Genomic DNA, 18560 nt, shown 5'->3' with positions numbered 1-18560 from the left:
TCTTAGAAACCACCACGGACAGAGATTCTCTCTGCAGCCTGTTCAAGTGCCTGACAAAAAAATTTCTTCATCTTCCTTGCTGTGAATCCAGTGCCTGTTGTAGTGTCCCCTGAGGACACAGAAGTTCACTGTGCTCTGTGTGACAACCCACGGGCCTCTGGAATATCGCTGTGCCCTTTCTTGTCTTGCCCCCACAGTCATCTTTTTCAAAAGATGAAAATCCAGCCCCTCCAACCTTTTTCACGAGATCATAATTTTTTGTTCCCATTTTCATTGCTATCTTCTGCACCTCTCTTACTTATGTATGTATTTCTTAAGTGCAGTGCTCAATACTGGGCATAGTACTGTCATTGGATGCCTTGGCAGTACCAAATAGAGCAGAATAATTCCCCCCCATGTCTCATCCGTAACATATCTGTTCATATATTCTAGAATACGAGTCACCATTTTCTTTGTCAGTAATACTTGGGGACCAAGTATTATTGGTGACAAATATGCTGAGATACTTGGTCATTAAAAATCCTGAGATTTCCTCCAGTTGGGCTGCCTAATGAATAATACCTGACATAATGTTGTGCGCATACATAACACACAATATTTGGAAAATGTCAGAGGAAAAGCTAGTGGGAGCCTCTAGAAGTGCTATGCTGGAGTTACAACCTGATCTTCAGATAGAAACCAAAATGCTGTCTTTGAAGCTCTTGGCTGCAGACACTGCAACATCAAAGGCATGCCTGGGAGATCACCTTCTATTGATTTTTTCCCCTCCTCTCCTGACAGCCTATTCAGGATGTAGGACTTTCCTGTCCTATTTTCTTCTTTGCTTTCCTTGTGAATTAAAATAAGTTCCAGAAACTTAACAGTGCTGCTACATTAGTTGTTAATTAGTTGTCACCAATTACAACAGTTGGCCAAGAACAGCTGGAACTACTATCTTTGATCTGATACTTGGGGAAAAAAATCCTGCCTGAGTTTTGGTAAGAAAAGCACAGTCTGGGTTAAAGAGTTTGCGCAAACACACATATAGAAAGGTTTCTTTTCTTTCTTATTTTGTTGATGAGCAACAGTCATGACTTATTAAGAAAGAGGCATATGATGCAGCATGTCAAATAGAATATTAACTTCACTAATTAAAACGCAGGTACTTAAAGCTCAGAAATTGAGTGCGCTGGAAGAATTATGCAGTTACCCAAGTTATAGTCTGAAAGTGATGAGCAATCACAGTCTGGGATGAATAAACTTCAAATGCAACCCTGAGCTGGGGGGATGGCATGATGAAAATCACAATCACGTGAAATACGCTTGTGAAGGCTGTGGGTATGTCTTCCCTCTGGGTATTATCCAGCCCTCCAGGAGACGACCTTGTGAATTTGCCTTGCTGAATTCTGAGCCCTGCTCTAGAGGTCCCTGTGATGATGCTGAAGCCATACTTTCATACAGTGCCAAAAACTGAAGACGTCGGACATCTATTTTAAGTAGCTATTACACACATAAACTGAGATTATAGAATCGAGCATGGCTGTTTCGATCTTAGCTGTATTCGTATGATTTCCTGAGGAGCAAAAGGAAGAATTTCATTCTGGCCACTGTTAGGTGATGGCCAAACATCTCTTTCTGTACAAAGTGAAGTTTGCTCTTCCACAGTGTTGGTGTAAGTCTAGGCACAATTTAAGGCTCACATGAGCATTGAGTTTTAAAGTAGATTTTGCTTTAAGTCTTGTGTAAGTCAGGTTTTATTAAGTCTATGCATAGCACTGAATTCTGCTCTCAGTAAGTAATTTCATTTTAAAATGTCTAGTCTAAACATTCCTGTGGAATAGGTGGTGTTAACAGCTGGGCTTAAACTCATTGACACAGGTTTAACCACTGCCCTTCACTTAAGATATTTATAAGACAGGACTGTAGCCCTATCTCCACCCAAAAAGAGTGAAACAGCAAGAAGAAGGATCCTCGATGGAAATCTGGAGCAAATGGGTCGGTGTTGTTAGGGAAGCCCGGAGAATGGGTGAAGTAGGTTTGGAGAAGAAAGTAGTTGTATGGTATGGAAAAAGGCGGCTTTCTAGCAAAGCAGCCCAGACAAACAGGACCCCTCTGAGGAGGCATCAGACAGAGGAAGCCTGCAGGACTTAGTCCCAGCCTGGGGGTGAGGACAGAGAAAGGTCTGCTTCACAGCCAAAAGCCCAGCTGGTAGGGACAGGGGTGATACTGCTCTGGCTGTGCAGAAAGGGAATAGCTGAAAAGGGAAGGATTTCAAACCTTTCCTGTGGGCTTGCTTTTACATGTGTCTTTGAAAAGCCAAATTTGCATTTTAATCGGTGCATTCATACAGTGGTGAAAGCTCTTCCCAAAGGCATCCAGCCCTTGGTCAAAATGCCTATTTTTTCCCCCAGCCCACAGTCTAGCATCATTCAGGCTGAGTGCAAGTTTTCTTCTTTCTGTCTTTCACCATGCTTTTATCGACCCAGTATGTGAAATCCTCCGTCACTTCAAAACCAGCCTCCAAATCCATCCTTACTCCTCTTTGTCACAACACTTAGGAAAACATAGCAGCGCTTAGGCTGCTGGTGTGCTAGATTCACTGTCACTATTTTCTTCCCCATCTCTCTGCTGTTTCTTGTCTTTTTCTTGATTTCAGTTATTAAATAATAATAATAATAATAATAATAATAATAATAATAATAATAATAATAATAATAATAATAAGGTTCTATACTTGCTTTCTTTTGAGGAAGGGTGTTCACCAGTGTTTTGAAAATGGAAAATAACTTCCAGAGCACTGTTAAATTGTTTATGAGGAAGTGGAATGTGCCACAATTAGCCATATTAAAATCCATTTTCCACTCCACAAACGATCCTGCATTGTTGCCAACTGGAGTAAGGAGTAGAATCACTCTCAAACAACCTAAAACAATTAAGGGAATATTACATTGGACTGCAGTTGCATGAAAATGCAGTCAGAGGATTGAACCTCTTGGCAAAATTTTAAGCAGTGGGCTTAAATTAGATAGTCGCTTTTGGGCTGTTTGAGAAAAACAGACACAAGCAGCATACAAAAGGGTGAAAGTTATTGTCCTGTTGCCGTGAAAAGCCGAAATCAGAACTCAGTAGTCGGGATGACTGTTAAGCACTTATTCTTTATTGCAGTGCTGGGCAGCACTGGGGATCGCTCCGCCACAAGTGCTCTGGTTAGCCAGGTTAGCGCAACACATCGGTTCATATACAGAAAAATCATACGTATTCATCAGATTTCCTGAAAAGGGCAGTTTTATGGCGATGAGTTCCCGGAATTCATTTACATAGTCCAAGCATGCGCAGTAAAATTAGGGTTAGGGTCTTTTTACCCTCCCGGTGGTCGTCCATAGTCTTCCTCACCTTGTCCGTTAGTTGAACTTCGGGCTTCCTTTGTCCATAGATAGTCATTGAGTTAGGTATCAGTCCTTTGGCCTTGGAATGTTACAAGGGGGTAGACTTAAGCTAGTTCTTTGGTGCTTATCTTTGGCACAATCGTCCTGAGTTCCTGTTATCAGTGATTTAATGAGGAAGCCTAACGAGCTTGCTCAAGGCCTGCTTAGTCCTATCAGGTAAGAAGTCACAGGAAATGTCCCACCATCAACTCTGCTCAGCAGGTAACCGAAACTATCTTTGCAGGGGAAGAGAACAAAAGAAAACAAGGATGCGAGTGAAACTAAAAAAATGCAAGTCTATGTCTGAGTCAGGGATTGTCAGGGATTTAAAACCGCAAGTCTATGTCTTAGTCAGGGATTTAACCCTTTCAGTCCAAAGTTGAATTTCATGGTAACTGGCAGACTTAGCACAACAATAAGCCAAAGGCTGGGGTCTCAAAGGGGAAAACTCTAGTTACAGTCAATTATCTTAAATGCAATTCTGTTTCCAAGAGTATACTATGTCTGCTCTCTGGAATCCAGGAGACAGTCATGTTACAGTCCTCCTGCCAGCCCATCCTTACCTTGCTTTTCCCTCTCAAAACCTTTTAGTCCCTATTTTCTTTTGTTTTCTGTCCGCGAGGAGCGCTGCGTCGGGAAGAGCGAGGCGTGAGCACGACCGACAGATGCCCGCGCGGTCTCCGGCCCTGCCAGCAGAGACACAGCGTGCCGGGGACCCCAGCGTGCCGGGGACCCCAGCTTGCCAGGGATCCCCAGCGTGCCGGGGACCCCAGCTTGCCAGGGATCCCCAGCGTGCCAGGGACCCCAGCGTGCCGGGGACCCCCAGCGTGCCGGAGACCCCAGCATGCCGGGGACCCCAGCGTGCCGGGGAACCCCAGTGTGCCGGAGACCCCAGCGTGCCAGGGACCCCAGCGTGCCAGGGAGCCCCAGCGTGCCGGGGACCCCCAGCGTGCCAGGGAGCCCCAGCGTGCCGGGGACCCCAGCGTGCCGGAGACCCCAGCGTGCCGGAGACCCCAGCGTGCCAGGGACCCCAGCGTGCCGGAGACCCCAGCGTGCCGGGGACGCCTCCCCGCCGTGCCGCTCCCCGCACGGAGCTCTTCTGAGCTCGGTGCCCCGGCTGAGCCTGCGGCCGGGCCGGGAGCGGGGAGGCCCGGGAGCGGCGGGGCCGGGCCGTGCCCGGGCGGGCGGGGCCGCAGGCGGCACCGGGGCGGCGGCCGCGGCCCGGGGCAGAGCCGCAGAGCCTTGGGGAACGGCAGGGGGGCAGAAGCTGCCGCGCTACCGAAAGGGCTTTCGGGGAGCGGGGGGTGTTGCTTGTTGTTTGCTTTTTTACCAAACTAAAGGGCCGTGTACTGCAGCCGGATGATCGGCCCCACCCAGCGCACCCTGACAGGGGGCAGCACCCAAAACGCTTTGCCTCCCGCTGGAGCCGAGGGGGTGAAGCGGCCCGGGCCCGCCGGGGCTGGCTGGTTCGCTCCAGGGCGGCTGCCGCGGCCCGCGGGCGGGGGCCTCGCTCCGGTTCCCCTGCAGCGCTTTTGGGAGCGGAGATAAGAGGGGAGCACGGTGGCTCATGTAGAGCTCAGAGCCCTTCTTTTGCAGAGCATTGGGAGATTAGCCAGCTCTCAGTTCAGAAATCTGCCAGAAGCAGCTAATGCAGAGGTTTACGCTTCAAACGGCTTGCTCATTACTTGCAAAGGAAAGTTTAAGCACACCGTTCGCTACTTTAGAGGAAGGAGGTAAGGCAGGGCTTAGTTCTTCTCCTAACTGCCTCCAACTCTTTGCTATTTTGAACACGGTGTTTGCAGACATTTTCGACAGGTGCTAAACAAATCAGGGGCTCAAAATCCACTGAAAACTGTGGATGTAGACAGCCTAACTCTCCTATGTCACAGCTTAGTTTTCTAAACTTTCTGCCTGGATAACTGCACAGAGCGTCCTTTAAAATAAACATTTTGTTCAGTGCGTGAGAAATTCTCAGGTTGGGAACCATAGCCCTTGTAATGTAGCTTTTATAGTCAGATTTCTGCTTACCTGATTTGGTAGCTTTGGTAGCCATAGTCTAATGCCTGTCTAGGAGCTCCCTGGAACCCTAAAGCACATGCTGTTCCTGTCCCTCCTGTTGCTTTGCATGACAAAAATCACAGACAAATCCATTCAGGAATGAAGTAATATGCAGACAGAGGTTTTGCTAGGTGCTGCTTTCAATACAGATGGAAAATAGGAGGAGAAAGAGGGGAAACGCCTTTGGGCATTAAAAAAGCCAGGAAACCGAATGCACAGAGCCTGGACAAGCTCTGAATATGGTTGAGAAAGAGCAGGTGAAACAAGGCTTGGTCTGGAAAGCCAAGAACATGGTTCATGTTCAATTCTTCCTGTATACATAGGAACAGAGGATTTTGTGCCTTTTCTTGTACATAAGCAAAATTGCATCAATACTACCTGTCTCCATCAGCCTTTTTTCCTCTTCTGCAGGTGCAGAAGCCACCTGCAAGACAGCCACATTTGCAGAGGCGTCGCTTTTTTCACTTAAGACTTTCCTGCACTTGAGGGTTAATTGAGATCAAAAGCATTTAAAACACTGTTGCTACTCTTGAGCAGCATCTCACTCAGGAAACATTGTCAATAGGTTTGATCAAGAACACCACCATGTGTACGCAAGATTTTAATTGCATCCATTTAAACAAAGAGTAAGTCCTAACTTAATTGCCAGAAAACACTCGGTTCCACGTCTATATTTCAAAAAGTTGCACGTAGATAAAAATGTCAAAGGTACGTCTAGAAACAATACAAGACCATAAAGAACCCTTTCCAGATTTGATGGAAATGCCACCTTCTGTCACAAGTTTTGATCAGGCAAATATAGGAAGAAAATGGATACACATGAGCATATGTTTTAGATTATTTTCTCATCATAGCCCCTTAACTGGAAGTTGACGCATACCTATTAGTGATAATTGACAATATGAATCAACACAGTTTTTTAAGCATTGACAGAACCAAATTGCATCTCGGTTCTGGAGTTCAAACAAAGTCCTGGAAAAAAAAAGAATGCAATTAGTTCCATTTCTAAGCTGTCACATAGGCACAGATCTTGTGAATGCATATATTTCACTTAAGCAGCAGCTTATCTTTCTGTTCCTAAATTTATAAGTGATTGACTTAAGCCCAGTCAAAATAAATCTCTCATAAAGGAAAAGGCAAATGTTGAGTGGGTTTTAAAAACCCATTTCAAGTACTCCACCATCTCACACAGACCAAAGAGACTCTGTGAAATGTGCGGTCTTGCCATTGTAACTGTGCCCACAACAGAAGTTTTGCAGGGACAAATGTACCAGTCAGACAAGGTAACTCACATCAGCATAAGCTGTACAAACGGAAGTGCGCAGTAGGCTGTGGTAGAAAAATCAGAGGGATTAGTAAAAGTGCTGTTCAGTCTTTTTTTTTATTAGCACATTATTGTACAAGCTAGGAAAGGTTTTCAAACACTGGAGCGGTCAGCTGGGTTAAGTTACACTGTGCAACTCATCCACATTCCTAAACGGGATTTCTGTATAGTCACGGTTGAAAAATGGAGGCCCAGTGTTTTTCATAGTTTTCTGATTCTCAGTACACAGTAAAAAAAAAAAAAAAAAAAAAGCGCACATCATGGCATTGCTTACAGAAAAGTTATAAAGTTGCTGTTGCCTCCGACATCATGAAGTTCAGTTGCTGGCCTTAAGTTGAAGTTAATTTTCGTCAGCCTGGCAGTAAGGATCTGATTTGATTCTGGGAATTATTTAAGAATCAAAAAGTCCAAAATAATAGTTGATTCTTTGTCTTATTTTCAAATGCTAATATAACAGAAGCAAGCTGGAAATACCCTTCCTTCACAAGGTGAGAAAGACTATTCAATCAATAAAGATCATATATCTGGAAGGCTAACAGGCATTCATTTAAAAGCAAATACCTTAGCTTAATGATGACAGCAAATCCACAGTGAGGATCAGAGCCATTCAGTAAATTACAAAGGAGCTGATTTGGGTAACGGGGGAATGGCTTCATTACTCACACGTTTGGATGGACTCCAGTGCTTTGGCAGTCATTGTCATGGACGATCAAAAAAAGACTTCTAAGACTCCCTGCGTGACTGCACACAGCATCATACCGGCTCCAACAGACAGTGATACAGACCTTCAGCTTCACACAATAACTGGTCCTGGGAGCAAATAATGCTGCCACTGCGAGGCTGTTGGTGCCCATGGAAAGCAAGGAAAGATTATATCAGTGCTTGTTGATGGGGCTGCACAACTGTTGTGACAGTTCCTGGGTCTAAATCCTTCCTCGCATTGCTCTTTGGCCTTTAGAAACATGGAGCCAGAAGGAATCACTTGGGCTCTGAGGTGTTGATGGCACTGAGGCCATCTTGAAAGGCCTTCAGACGCCTTGGAGAAGAGGAAGCAGCACTTCACTTTCTGGGTTTCGTATCCCAACTTGGCCTTGCCTCTCTGTACAATACAAAGAAAATGACCTCGGGCTGGACCTGGTGGGACCCTCAGCCCCCAGAGTTAGCCGTCCGGTCTCCCGACACAGTGCACAGGCAGAGCAGGAGCCTTGCAACCCAGCCAACATGATATGAGCAGGAGGCAGCAGCTCTGCCCCCCACAAACGTAGAGCCAGACCACTCAGGCTGTGGGAAAGCAAACAGTCTCCATTTCGTTTCTTCCTCCAGAGCACAGAGCTGAGCTCTCATCACCCATTTCTTCAGTGCACACCCCAGTAGCGGGGCAAAGTGGACAGCAGGGTATTCTGTGGTTTCCTTCAAAGCTGCTCTACGTTGCGTAAAACACTGAAACCATCCAAGCAGAGGTGGTTGTTCCCAGATCTCCGAGGAAAATGCTTTTACCACTGGCCATCTCTCTCATTCCCTCTGGCTCGGCAGGTGCTGAGACCCTCTGTGGTTGTGTATATGCCTGCCGCAGAAATACGGGTGGCGTGGGAAAGTTCACTTGGGCAGGGCTTAAGCAAGGCTTGAAGGATCTCAGAACTGCTGGCATTTCGTTTTGCCTGAGGCTATGAGAAGATATTAAGTAAGTGCCTAATTCCCATTAATTTCAGACACTTGAATATCATCGGTAACTGAGGCCTTTGCTTCTGTGCATTTTCCTTATCACCTCTTCTGTCTGTAGGAGTTATGAATGCGTTGGAAGACAGCCTGTTCCCAAGCACCTGTGTAGGTTGTTGCGTATCGCTGCAGGACCTGCTGGTGCTGTACAGCCCCTGTAGCAGATACACAAAAGTGGTCAACCTTCCTTGAGAACGAACTCTGACAAATGGGCAGTTGTTTAAAAAAAATTTAAGTAAACATTTTCTGAATTACGCAAGAATTCAGATGGCTCTGAGGGGAGGGAGGTGCTGAAAATATGAACAATAGCTTTGTAGAACAGCCAGATGATTCAGCTATGCAGTGAAACAGGATAAATGTGTCTCAGGTTAAGATCAGACATGGCTTTCTTTAAAAACAATAGTATTTTTAGATTGTTAGCTGCATGAAATTGCCTTACAAGCCCTAATTTCAGGCCAGCCTGTCTTCAAGATACTAAAAAAAATTTAAAAATGTGTTGTCCCAGAATGCCGCCTCTGTTTCTTTGAAGCGACATGAAAAGAAATGCACAAAGAAGATTGTTTACAGCCTGAGCGTGCAGGGTATAGCTGAGGCTAAAATTTGGCATAAGAGAAATAGATCTTGATTTGACCCAGACATAGCCGAGTTGCTAAACCTAGTGCTTTAACAGTATGCTAATCTTTGGGAACTGGCTGCGATTTCATTGCCTGTTATCAGCAGAGAGACAAAAGTCTGCAGGAGCTAAAATCTTGGGGATTTATACACGAGCCTATACTTTTGCATGAAAGCAAAGAAAGATTTCCCAGACCACGCTCTGCAAGGACAACCATGGCTGTGTTGCTTTGCTAAGCGCACGTCTGGCAGAACCAAATTCCAGCACCAAGCACACCTTTCTCTCATGGAGTATTCAGACTACTTAAGCACATGTGCATTCGGCTTGACCGGGGAGGTGATGGGTCTCCAGCCCGTCGTGCGGTGGGTCGCTCCTACAGCTGTAATCTTGTCGTCCTGGTAGCACTAACTTAGGTAGGGTCCTGCTGCAGCTTGCTGGCAGAGGGAATGCCAAAGGCGGCCTCGTGTCTCCCTCCCTCGCTCACCTTCACGTGCTCTCAGAGCAGGAGGTTCTGCGCAGTCAGCTCAGCGACTGGTGGTTTCACAGAAGGGAAAGACCGAAACTATTTCCCAGCTCGATGTTTGAAGGAAACCCAAATCCATATAGAGCAAGCATCAATGTTCCCTTTCCCTCATCTGTACTAGGTAGTGTGTAAGTCCAGAACTAGCCCTACGTAACTGCAGAAGCTAACCTCGCCTTCCAGCAAGGGACGCGACAAGTAAGCGTGGCTCTGGATGGTGCTTCTCTCTTCAGCCTCTGCAGATAAAGGACCTGCGCCTAACACGGTTGCTGAGAAAATATTCTGTATCACAATAAGCCAAACAGAAAACAGATAACCAGTCATAAAGAAAAAACATTAAGAAAGGCACAAATGAGACCACTCGGGGGGAAAAAAAAAAAGTAATTAGCAGCATCCTTGTGGGAACTGGACCAGCGGAGGCAATAGCCCTGTTAGTGGCTATGGGGTGCTCTACGAAGGGAAAGGCTAAGGCTTTAGATAGCCCAGGGTTTCTGACCACCCATCTAATGGTTTTTGTCTTTGAATACAAATACAAAACTAAACACAAATTAGTTCCCAGCTCTGTCTAGGTTTGAACATAAGGATGCAGGTCCAGAAAAGAAACTGAAGTGGCATTAAAAGGAAAAGAGTTCAGACGATTGCTGGGTTTTTGTAATACATAGTGAAGTTAAGAAAATCCAGATCAAGAGTTATATTCTTTCTGAACAGGCAACAGAAAGATTCTTCCTGGAGAATCTAGAACAAAGTCTTCTAACATCACAAAATAAAAATCCCCTTTTACAGAGATAATTGAAGCCATCTTGTTGCAAGAAACCTGAACCTGAAATGAAAGTAGAAATAACATCCTGATCACATACTTCCCTGGAGGATTTTACCTTGCAGGCAGGAAACAAATCCTTACTACAATTTAAACCGATAGCAGGTTTTCTTAAAAACGTATCTCCTTCCCACACGCTTGCCACCAATATTAATTTTTAAACCTCAGTAGGAGAAATTGCAGCTCAGTTGCAGGAGACCTGAGAATTCCCAGCAAATGGTATTCATCATCTGGTAGTGAAATCAATACCCAGTTTTCTTTCAAAGGAATATTTTTCACTTCCTTTTGTTATCATCTTTGGCCTCACAAAATAACTTCTTGCTATATCTTTAGTACCTATATTATATAATTTTAATGAGGTTTATGTGCAACTCGGAGTCCTTACAGAAAAATGAAAGACATAACTGTTTAAGGAAAATTGGAGATACTTTACTCTCAGCCAGTACACTTCCCATATTCTGAAACTACTAACGCTAGCTGAAACGCAGAGACCTGGCCTATTTCCAGAGCAGTACTTCTGCCAGTAATAGGATCGTATCAGCGCAACACTCCTTGTTTTATGTTTTCTTACGAATGGGTCAATTCAAACAGGGTTCCGGCAATAACAAGTTCTTTTGATGATCTGTAACAACTGCCACAGCAGTGAAGCATGAAGATCAATAACCATCCGTGCGGTCCTTGGCCACTGATGGAGCAGGACCTACTTCTGCCTCAAAATTTTATCTTTTTTGTCTGCTTTATCATGTATGTATTGCAATACATAGATGTTTCGGAGGGTGCTTTTGTGAATAACAAAGACATACGCTCAAACTGGGAAACGAGACACATGAGTAATTTAGGGTATGGGAGCGAGTTGCCACATCTGCTAAGCTACCGTTCACTAGACCACATCCACTGAATTGCAATAACGCTGCGTCTAAGAGTTTAGCCAATGGTACGTGCAAAGCGATGCACTTCAGCTGAACGCTCTTCAGTGAGGGCTGAAGAAAGGCGGCATCCGTCGGGGGTAAAGAGCACGCGCACGATAGTCACTGTGACTCAGCGGTGCACGGTTTGGGATAGCCTGCTTGCCAAAGTTACCTGCTTAAATTAATGCTTCAGGGAAAACAAACCCGGGGGTGGGGAAGGATGCTTACTGTTAGTCTTTCCAAACTCTTTACAAATCTCCGGGTTTTGGGGGGCTTTTTTGGTTTGGTTGTTTTTGCTTTTTTTTTTTTTTTTTTTTTTAAGACTTTCCCTCACTTATTAGCATGTCACCCAGTTATTAGATACGGCAAATGCTTTCATTCCCTGCAGCATTTGATCCAGGTCCCTTTTAAATACAACAAATTGTAATATTTTAAACCTAAATAGGCACCTTGTCATTTCAGGAATTTATTCTTGAAAGAAATATAGTTTGGGAAGCCCCATTCTCCTTGACAGTTCTGTCTATATAGCTGTTTACTTAGGAACCGATCCCCTTTGAGCTGGCAGATTTACGGACTCTCCCCTGCTATGGGTCTTTCGGGAAAGCAGCTGGCAGCTAGCTCAAGTTCCGCAGGTGTCAGTCTCCTGCCTCTGTCAGCCAGGCAGTTGTTTTCCCGCGGGCTCTTCCCACTACAAGAGACATATTTTTTGCTCTTATGGAAATCCGTAGTGGCCTTACCAGTAACAGAGGGTACTGCTACTCTGCTTTTTATGAGTCCTTTATCTCTGGGGCAAACACAGAAGCGATATTTTTTTTTTTTTTGGTTTACAATTCTGCCTGACATGGGGTCTGCCACTCTTTAAGGTATTTAAAGCCCAAGAAGGCAGTTGCTCACCATGAGTTTGCAGACAGAGGTGGACACCCTGCACCAGAGCCTGACTCCTCACGGGCACGAACCGGCTGGGTTTGCCCGTACTGATGGCTTCTTCCCAGCTCAGCCCTCACAGACAGAGCATGACCCCGTGTACCGCATTGTCTAGTGCCAGTTTATCTTGTACTTACTATCCAACAGCATTTCTGTTTTAAGAATTCAACTCAAAACCAAACTGCACCTTCACAAATAGAGAAAAAAAGAGAAAAACAGCAAGAAGGTGCTGCTTTAAACTTGCCAAAAATTTAGAAGTGCCTTCTTCAAGTTTGTTTTGAGATGAAACTCATGTTGTATTCCTATGATGCTGTGGCAGCAACTAAACGTTTGCAGAAGCTCTGCTATGTCTTTATATTGTGCTTCACCAGATTCTTGTGAAAAGCCCAGGATGTTAAGCACTGAAATGACACTTTTTTCCCAAGCAGTTGCAGAAATACAGACCACTGCAGAGCTGTATCTTCTATGGAAGTTGTGCAGAAACAACATTCAAGCTTCAGTGTATATTGCCAAATCTCGGTTGGAAACCGTATATGTCTTGCCACGTGTAGCCATTTAATTTTTCTTCACATTTTATATTTCCATTGGGTTCCATTTATATTGGGTTGATGCTGGCTGGACGCCAGGTGCCCACCAAAGCCGCTCTATCATTCCCCTCCTCAACTGGACAGGGGGAGAAGAAATTCGATGAGAGGCTCCTGGGTCGAGATAAGGACAGGGAGATCACTCAGCAATTACCGTCACGGGCAAAACAGACTTGACTCGAGGAAATGAATTTGATTTATTACCAATCGAATCAGAGTAGGGTAATGAGAAATAAAACCAAATCTTAAAACACCTTCCCCCACCCCTTCTTTCTTCCCAGGCTCAACTGCACTCCCAATTTTCTCTACTTCCTCCCCCCAAGCAGCACAGGGGGACGGGGAGTGGGGGTTGTGGTCAGTTCATCCTTCGTTGTCTCTACCGCTCCTTCCTCCTCACGCTGCTCCAGCGTGGGGTCCCTCCCACGGGAGACAGTCCTCCACGAACTTCTCCAACATGGGTCCTTCCCACGGGCTGCAGTTCTTCACGAACTGCTCCAGCGTGGGTCCCTTCCACGGGGTGCAGTCCTTCAGGAACAGTCTGCTCCAGCCTGGGTCCCCCACGGGGTCACAAGCCCTGCCAGCAAACCTGCTCCAGCCTGGGCTCCTCTCTCCACGGATCCACAGGTCCTGCCAGGAGCCTGCTCCAGCGGGGGCTTCCCACAGGGTCACAGCCTCCTTCGGGCATCCACCTGCTCCGGCGTGGGGTCCTCCGTGGGCTGCAGTGGATATCTGCTCCACCGTGGACCTCCATGGGCTGCAGGGACAGCCTGCCTCACCACGGTCTGCACCACGGCTGGAGGGGAATCTCTGCTCCAGCACCTGGAGCACCTCCTCTTCTTCCTTCACTGACCTGGGTGTCTGCAGAGTTGTTGCTCTCACACATTCTCATTCCTCCCTCCAGCTGCTGTCATGCAGCAGTTTTTCCCCCTTCTTAAATACGTTATCCCAGAGGTGCTACCACCATCGCTGATGGGCTCGCCCTTGGCCAGCGGCGGGTCCGTTTTGGAGCCAGCTGGCATTGGCTCTATGGCACATGGGGGAAGCGTCTAGCAGCTTCTCACAGAAGCCACCCCTGTAGCCTCTCCACTACCAAAACCTTGCCATGCAAACCCAATACGGTCCTTGACACCAATTTTCTCTGTTTTGATTTTTACCAAGGGGCAATTAAGACAGCAAAACAAACAATAGCAATACTTTTCCCAGAAACGCACTTGAGTGCAGAACAATACCTTTCAACACCCACTAAACAAAGAGACGGTCGCAGGTTGTCAGCTTTAACCTTAAAGCAAATCAAAACCAAAGCTCGAGGGCCTGAGCTCTCACTTTCTCCCTCCCCAGGAGGCCCCTGGTCTGCAGGACAGAAAAGAGGGGCGGAAACAAAAAGCAGCTGTTTGAGATTTAAAGGGATGTGGGGATTTACCCACTTTATAAGCGAGCTAGGAGCAGTCGCAGCCTCGCAGGTTAGTCGCAGGAGTTCACCGCCGAGCTAGCCATCGTGAGCCGTCTCCTCCGCGGAGGCTGGCATGCTGGCCTCTTGCCTGGCCGCCGAGCAGCAGACCCGGAATCCATCCCGCCCCGGCAGTCGGCTGCAGTGGCTGGGAGCAGCTGCGGCGTTTGCGCTTCCCAAAGGAAAACAGACAAAACCACGCAAGTCTTGGGGGCCTGTGCAGAGTTTAAGCTCAAAAGGAGGGAGCCAAAACAGATTGAGAAGCAGCACTCACCTTTTTGCCTCACGGGCTTTAGCTCTTCAGCAAATATTTCTCAGGCTGATGTGGAGACCTCTCCCAGGCAGAATGTGTCCCCTGCAAGAAAAAGCATCTTATTTATCAATGGATCTCTGCTCTCACGAGCATTTAAGGGAGCAAAATTAAACACAACTTTTAGAACTTACTCATTTTTATTATTCTATTATAGCCCAATAAAGTCTGTATCTTCATAAACAGGACCACTACGGTTCATTAGAAAAATGTTTAGTAACTGTCATCTGTCTTTGAGAATCACATACTTTGCCCTAGCTTTGGGAGATTTCTTCTTTATCCCCCAGCAGAGTAGAAGATCTTGCAGTTGTTTTGGTACTAGGGAAAATGGGAACATTTCTTGTGATGACAGGGAACTGCGTGACACTTTCATGCTATGGGGGCTTGAAAATATTTTCCAAGCTCTGTTGGCTACATTTCATTTTATTTTCCTTCCACATCTCTCACACCAAGTCTTAGTTTAGAGCTTATTTCATTATTTTAGCATTCTTTACACTCATGTATTCATGTACAGGTACACATACATACAGCTACACTGAAATATGTGTCATTTACTATTGGCTGTGCAGGCAAGGCTTACGTCTTTGACCCAAGGAATGTGTTCTTTCTTGCCCATATAGTTTGTCTCGAGGAAATCGTGTGACCGTGACACAGTGTCTCGTCAGAGCTGTGCTCTGCTGATTACTGCAGATCCTCTCATTTTGTGCATCTTTCTTCCTTCTTGCCTGTTTGTCACTCCACAGTAGCTAGGAATGTTTTTGCTGGGCCTTGAGACACCAAAACACCAGTCCCTTTTAATCACAAATTGTCCTGTGCCTCTGGCAGATCTGTTTCTCCACTGAAGGGATGCCTTGCCGTAATTTCTTTGCTTAAGGCACATCGTATCAATTTTAGGAGCTAGCTCAGCTTTGCCGTTGCAATGGCTCCGGCACAACCGTGTGATGGAAGTGAACTCTTGTCCACAGGTAAAACACAGGAACTCCTTTCCAGCAGACTGAGGCACCTTGGGGTGCACCACTCACTGAAACTGTCTTTTGTCTCGTGTGACAGTATCTGCTGGACCTTTCGGTTCCCACGATTCTGCATAGTAGACTCTACTAAGAAGATATAATGTGGTGGAGCAAAGTTCTCCTCTAATCTCTGTCCGCCTTTACTTTTGATCACGAGTTTGTTTCGAATTTAGGAACTAATTTAAGGGACTATTGATATATACTAAACCAACAGCTCAGACTGTGCGTAAACTGACCCAAAGCCCACAGAAACAAACGGAAACCCTCCCCCCTCCCTTTAGGGGGCTTTAGATCAGATTGTGAAACCAACTCTGCTGGATCACGCTGCATCTGAGACTATGTCAGATGTACTCGTGGTCTCACAGTCCTTCTCATCAATGACTATGTCAGGCACTTGCAGAGCGATGGCATTTCCCACGTCCTGCACCAGGACGCACAGATTTAGTTAAGTCAACAGAAGTGGACAAGCATTTGTGGGCTGAGATGACAGGATTGCACTGAAAGCAGTACAACAAATCCCAGCAGCAACAAGCTACGACTCCTGCCCCGAGACCTATATTCATACACCTGTAGCTGCCAAGCCACGTGGCTGGTACGTCGTCTTGGCAGTATGCTAACCTTACCAAAGTTATTTATTCATTAAAGAACAGCTGAGTTTTGCAAAGGCCTATGATTGAGGCATTGGATCAGGATTCCTGAAATAAACTTTGCTATCTGTGACTCTCTGTGGGACACTGTCCAAACAAGTTAGGATTAGATTCAGAGCAGCCTTGAGGAAACACCTTGCAGCTTGCTGGAAATGAAGAACCCGAGTCATGTGCCTGAGGTGCCCAGCGTAATGGATCAGTGCAGCCAAATGGGCCAGAGCTTCAGCACCTGAACAAGGGTTGTGGGAGCAGCATGCTTAGAGGGAGCAACAAAGCGATCAGGGAAACAAAAGTGTGCTTTTCCAAATCTCTCCTCCAATTTGCTGCTTGGTTGAGCCATAAATGTGTTTTAATATACAGCTGCTGCATTTCAGACAAATACGTTGTCCGGGAGGAAAGTCCAAATGTCGTGTTAACAGTTGCAATACCATTCTCCAAGAGCATACCAAAGAGTCCTAGCTTGTACTTAATAGTGCTACTAAATGCCTCCCCACATTAGGACATTCTGTGGGAGTTCTGGGAGTGGCCGCACCTCGAATACTGTGTTCAGTTTTGGGCCCCCCACTACAAGAGGGACATTGAGGTACTGGAGCGGGTGCAGAGAAGGGCAACGAAGCTGGTGAAGGGTCTGGAGCAGAAGTCTTATGAGGAACGGCTGAGGGAGCTGGGGTTGTTTAGCCTGGAGAAAAGGAGGCTGAGGGGAGACCTTCTTGCTCTCTACAACTGCCTGAAAGGAGGTTGTAGAGAGGTGGGGTCGGTCTCTTCTCCCAGGTAACAAGTGATAGGACAAGAGGAAACGGCCTCAAGTTGCGCCAGGGGAGGTTTAGACTGGATATTAGGAAATTTTTCTTCACCGAGAGGGTTATCAAGCATTGGAACAGGCTGCCCAGGGAAGTGGTTGAGTCGCCATCCCTGGAGGTATTTAAAGGACGTTTGGATGAGGTGCTTAGAGACATGGTGTAGTGGTGGTTTTGGCAGTGTTAGGTTTATGGTTGGACTCGATGATCTTAAAGGTCTTTTCCAACCTATATGATTCTGTGATTCTGTGACATGAGTCTGCAGCTTTGAGTACAAAGGGCATCACACGTCAAACTTACCCTGGGAAGGCTGCGGTGCAATACTGCCCAGAGTAGGGCAGCATCCTTAGCCCCCACCGTTCACCTCCATGGAAATTTGAGGTGCTTATCTTCAAGATCAACAGACAAAACATGCATAAAATGGGCAGGGGGTGGCACCAAAAGGCTTTGGAAGTCCCTTCCTTTTCAGTCCAGTTGCGTGGATCTCTTGGTAAGGCTGGGAGAAGGTGCCTGGCAATGACAGTACTGGTCTTTGCTGTGCAGGCTCAGCAATCCCAAAAGGTGGCCCAATTTAGGAGAAACATCACTTCTTTACTCAACAAGGAGTTTTTCTAGATGCATCTAGGTGATGCCTTCCTCAGCCATTTTTCATATTCCTGACTATTTTGACTTATGTTCCTTCATTTTTGTCTTTTTGCTTCGTAGTTTGTACGTTGAACATTCCTGCTCCTCCATTAACTTTTGCATAATTTCAAATTATATAAGTGGTGTTTATGATAATCTGCAACACTGAAGAGGATCAAGTACCTCCCAGGTTGCAGTGATACCCCAGCATTGTTTTAAAGGACAGGAATGAGGGTGACACCCCCACGTGTAGGGTAGGAGATGGAACAAGACAACACATCTGTCCTGGACAAACAGCATTGGTTTTCTTTGCCAAAAATGCAGCCTTCAAAAGGAAGACTTCAGAAGAGAGTTCTTGGAGATAGAAAATAACACGCTTAAGGAAACTTTAAATATAGTGAGAGGAAGCCAGAAACAGGAATGACAGTGTTTTGGAGAACACAAGGAGTTGGTAAGGCAGATAGTCCTTCTGTCTTGAAGTTATTTGATGTGATTTATCACAGCTGCAAGCACTCATGCAAAACTCCATTCTTGGGATTATCTTACTATTTCTTGTGAAGTTTTGTCCCGCTAATTGCCCTGTGCTGTTTTTCAAATGCTTGTCAATGGGTCTCCAAAGCAAAGGGCTAAGAAACCAGTCTGACACTCCAGGCTGAAAACAGGTTCACCACCTTGAGATTGTTACACTTGGGTAACTCAGAAAGTTTCTAATTGTCTGTCAAGGAGGAAAGAAACAAATGTGAATCAACATTGCAATATACATTCCCTCCCAATATTTATGTATGCAAATAGAATAGTATCACTGATCACAAATATTATAACAAAAAGCATCTGCCCATCCCACAGTTTCCTATGCC

The sequence above is a fragment of the Mycteria americana genome, chromosome 14, assembly GCF_035582795.1.
Source record: "Mycteria americana isolate JAX WOST 10 ecotype Jacksonville Zoo and Gardens chromosome 14, USCA_MyAme_1.0, whole genome shotgun sequence".
Classification (NCBI taxonomy): domain Eukaryota; kingdom Metazoa; phylum Chordata; class Aves; order Ciconiiformes; family Ciconiidae; genus Mycteria; species Mycteria americana.
Note: the sequence above shows the minus strand (reverse complement) of the source record.